We start from the raw sequence: 4,732 nt of genomic DNA, 5'->3' as shown, positions 1-4,732 counted from the left end.
AGGGGTGGGGGTTGACTTTACAGCGCGCGGCTCTGAATTGTGTCACGGATCCGCACGCAGCAGAAGCAGTGAGCGAGAGAGAAAGAGAGAGAGAGAGAGAGAGAGTATAGAAGCGGAGGCGGCGGTATACACACTCGACGTCGCTCGGCTCGGATCGCTCCGTCGTCGCGAGAGACACTTCGCACTTTGGCGCAGTCGAGTTTCCAACGCCACGAGAGTCAGCCGCGCGCTCCTCGTACTCTACTATACACGGAGCTGTAATATACTAACGTAATAATAAAATACGAATTTATTGGCGCGGTTGCGAGTATCGGGGGATAAAATAAAATATCAAAGCGCGAGCTTCGTATTATTTATGCCGTAAGATTGGAGGAGTTTTACGCGCGATATATCGCACGCATTGATCGAAGTATATAAATTGTAAAGGTGTTGATCCACGATCGTTACGCGCTTTGGAAATTGATTCAAAAACGCTTGCACGCGCGATATTTGGGCAACGAGGCATTCATAGCTGTACGAGGCACTGTTCGAGCGACGCTGTTTACCGAAGATCGGAGAGAACGAGCTTTACGTTATTGGTGAGTTTTTGTAATAATTCGTCCATTTTATCAGAGGGTAATAAAATGGAAAAAATGATTCACAGTGCTAAAGTTATAAATTATTAATACGAATCTTATAACGTGTACCGAGTAAGCTCTCCTAGCTTTCTTCGTCTCTCCCTATATACCTATCTCTCTATCTAACGAATGCAACTCCTCGCAGCTTTATCCCAAGCCTCGCGAATATCGGAGAACCGCGGTGGTAAACGCAGTACATAATAAGCCGCCGCCGACGAGCAGCAGACGAAATGTCATTCTTTTTTTCTCTCTCTCTCTCTCTTTCTGTTTTTTTTTTTTTTTGCCTAACGTCAGCTCTTAAAATAGAGCAGTAGAGCTCGCGAGATAAGATATAGTAGCGGTGTGTGTATATGCACACACGAACACACGGGCGCGCGTAGTCGTACGCGCGAACGAACCGCACGAGCGCGCCTTGCCCGAAGTTTGGGAAAACTGAAATAGACGAAGAACGCATGTGAAATGACTATAATTCAGCCGCGGCGCGCGAACACACTTACACGCGTGTCTATAGATATTTAAAACGAGCGAGCTTGCAAAATCTCTTCTCGCGTGTGCATGTACCACTACGTGAGATTTGGCGCGAGTTTTTCGCGCGCGAATTTATTAAACGCTATCCGTCAAAATATACGCGTTGCAGAAGTGCGGATGCGCGCTTGTTTACGCGACGAACGTATCCGAGTTCGTCTGTTGATCTTCTCTCGCTCTCTTCGCGCATCGTGTTTTCGAGCCCGAGCCCGAGTTGCGCGCAGTATTTAGATTTTTCATTTTTTTTTTTACTTTTCTTGTTGCGAGAAAGCACAAAAAAAGCTCCACCGAGTTTCGCAAGCTAGCGCTGCCGCAACCGCTGCGTGGAGGACTTTTAAATATCTATATAGATACGATATAATCTACCTTGAATACGCGCCTTGTGTGTGCCCACTTGACCGTTAAGATTTCTGTGCTGCGGCACCAAAGTCCGTATATCGTGTGTGTGTGTGTGTGTGTGTGTGTGTGTGTGTGTGTGTGTGTGTGTGTGTGTGTGTGTACATCGGCTCGTGCAACCACGTGTAGGGCACAGATTCGATTTCACGTGCGACGAGACAGAAAAAAAAAGGAAAAGATGGTTGTATATATACACACACACACTTACGTGTGTCGGAGCGGCCTCTCGCGTGTTGTTTTTTTTTTTTCATTCTGTTCGACCGCGTGCGCGCGAGGTTGAAACTCTCCGATATATAGACCGCACATCTACAGAGAGAGAGAGGGGCTTTTGAACAATATTTATGTATACGTATAAGTATAGTTAGTGTGTCCCGTTTTTAGTATATTTTTACGCAATACATTCTTCAATAAAGATTGCTTTGTTTTACTTTTTTGCGTGTGTATGTGTGAGTGTATTATAATATAATATAATGTAGGGTATGAGGCCACTATACACAAGCATCATAAACGCCTGTTAATTTTCTCTGTTTTTGCGTGTATATCTTGGCAGAGTAAGTAAGATGTAGTCCGAGCGAAGAGGTTCGAAACGTACACACGCAGAGACAACAGATCGACTTGTTCGTACGCTTATCAAGGCCGCTTCCGCAGAGAGTCGGCAGCTACAGTGCCGGAAGAGAGCCGAGAGAGAGAGAGAGAGAGAGAGTCTCGACACATCTGCAGCAACGCATATATATATTACGTAAAATACCGATCCACACCTGTCTTTCTAGTTGAAAGGGGTAAGTTCTGAGATATTCGCGATTGAAATGAAAAAAAAAAAATTTGATCAATTCGACCTTCGATTATTGATAATATTTGTACGTAATATTAAGCATGCAAATGAGCTCCCTGCCACCCTCCACCACCCCTTCTCTGCGCAAATTTACATTTCATCGCCTATACATAATGCGATGCATACACAGCGATTTAATAAACATAATTATGGATACACGTCGCGGTGAGCTATACATATATGCGCGCGTTATTGATTTGTTTATATCATATACGATTACGAACGGACGCGACTCGCGGGCCGACGATATTATAAAGCTATGCGCGCCGGCTTTATTATACATACATTGAATAATTTCTTTATTTCTCATTTTTCGTTTCTTCGCGATTGATATATACATGTAGAGGCGCACGTTTTTGCCCTCGGCAACCGTAAATGGCCTCTTCCAGTCTATATAACGCATTACGAATGTACTGCGCTATATAAGTATACATATATAAGAGTTGACCGCATACGAGGCGGAATATTTCTATATATATATAATGTGCTGCAGTGCACGAATTGTCGGCGGCGGCGGCGCTCGACTACATCGTGTGCGGCGGCGCTTCATTCATGCGCGCCTACACTTATTGCACATTACAACAATACGCGATCGTTGCGATGATACCCGCTCGTCGCGTATTAAATCGTTTTTGTTTCCTCTTTTTTTTTTTTTTTTTTTTCATTTAATGCATCCACGCATCGATGAATAATTATCCGAAAATGTTTTCATTTTTAAAATCTGCACCGTACGATGCAACTTATACGTTATGTAAATGCAGAAATGCATATTCTTTTTCGAGTATATAATATTCTAGTGTACATGTAATGCAGCGTCTTTTTCTTCGGAGCTCGGAAGTCCGGCCTCGTCGTCGTCGTCGTCGCTCAAGTCGAGTCGCGCGCGCGGAAGCTCTTTGGCGCTCGAGGCGCATGAGAGCTATTATATACCATTACACGATATATATATAAATGCACGCGCAGAGTATAATACGTCTTCATGTACTCTGTATACGTGCTATATGTGTGTGCGAATATATATGCACAGGGCCCAACTACAGCGACGTACATATTTTTCTCTCGTGTCATCGAACGAACGAAGATATTATATATTTCGTTCTTTTTTCTATTTCCTCGCAGACGTATGTATTGACAAAAAAAATTTACTACGAGTATGTGTGTGTGTGAGTTTGTACGTGTGCAGGTCTGTGGATGCACATAGACGCGCACTTTTATTACGGAGGCGGCGCAATGACAATGACGCGCGCACCGAATCCTATAGCTGTGTACGTATAATACAATATAACGCGTATAAAAAAGGAACAAAGTCAAGTCTCAACTCTCACGACTGCTGCTGCGATTCGATTTCCGTTTTTACTCGACTTCTTTGCTTTATTCCATCCTCTATTTTCTTTCTCTCTCTCTTTTCTTTTCTTTCTCTCGTTTCATTCAGCTTCAGCAGCAGCATCGCCGCATTGAAAAGGGAAAATAGTGAATCACAGCTTCACGAGACGCCGCTGGCTAGATAATATATATCGAAGCTATATAGCAAATAGGATATATGCGCGGCGCGTTACGGTAAGCCGATACACACGAGAAAGTGCACACGCCGTAGTTGCAGCATTATAATACATACATAATAAGATATTAATGATGCATCAATGCTATGGATGGTGGTGGTGTATAATAAGCTCGAAGCCGCCGCGGATATCGAGCTTCTGTAATTCCACGAGGGATAGACGGAGCTCTCGCGGTGGCTTTTATACCACTGTATATATTCAACGGAATTAGATATCGCGCGCGAGAATATGTGCATCGTGTATTATCGGCGATGTATATACATGCGAAACGTCGCGCATTATAATACGTATATCGGACACGCGTATAATGCGACAAGGACTCGTCCACTGTGCGCAGCGATCGGTATATAGCATTTTATAATATATCAAATAATATTAACTCTCTCGACACCGGCTCTCTGATTGATAGTTTCCTCTTTTCGCGCGCTGCGCTTGTGCCCTTGGCAATAAACCCGCGCGCCGCCAATCGTGCGTATACTTTACCGGATCAGCGATATCGCAAGAGCAACTATATATATATACTAGGGGGGCTGCGCCCCCCTGCTCGCTCCGCTCGCCAACCCCCCCGTTAGGGCGATATACATTTTATTTTTTAATGAGGAAAAGGGTTTATCTTTAATAATTTTATAGTTTAAAGATTTCTACTATTAATATTTATAGTCCACATTTACCACAAAAATGGACATTTAACCCAAAATCTACCAAAAAAAATATTTTTAAAAGGCCATATTTAGATGTTGGTATTGTGATAGTTTTGTCTTATGTATATGGGTCATATCATAAAAGAGTTGATAGCTCAAAAAATC

The 4,732-nt window shown here is 43.3% G+C and overlaps 1 protein-coding gene across 2 annotated transcripts in view; it reads left to right on the top strand.

Moving 5' to 3' along the window:
• Positions 1-207: 207 nt before the first annotated feature.
• LOC106656926 (tyrosine-protein phosphatase non-receptor type 7-like) overlaps positions 208-4,732 on the top strand; it is a 15,387-nt gene continuing 10,862 nt past the window's right edge. The window contains exons 1-2 of one of the 2 annotated variants that reach the window (XM_014378116.2): positions 208-578; positions 2,089-2,317. The gene's annotated coding sequence lies outside the window, so the exon portion shown is untranslated. The remainder of the gene's footprint in view (positions 579-2,088; positions 2,318-4,732) is intronic. The other variant, XM_014378117.2, reaches the window with a different exon arrangement.

This window comes from Trichogramma pretiosum, unplaced genomic scaffold, assembly GCF_000599845.2.
Source record: "Trichogramma pretiosum strain Unisexual culture from Peru unplaced genomic scaffold, Tpre_2.0 scaffold126, whole genome shotgun sequence".
Taxonomy (NCBI): Eukaryota; Metazoa; Arthropoda; class Insecta; order Hymenoptera; family Trichogrammatidae; genus Trichogramma; species Trichogramma pretiosum.
This window is presented reverse-complemented; position numbering and strand designations above follow the sequence as displayed.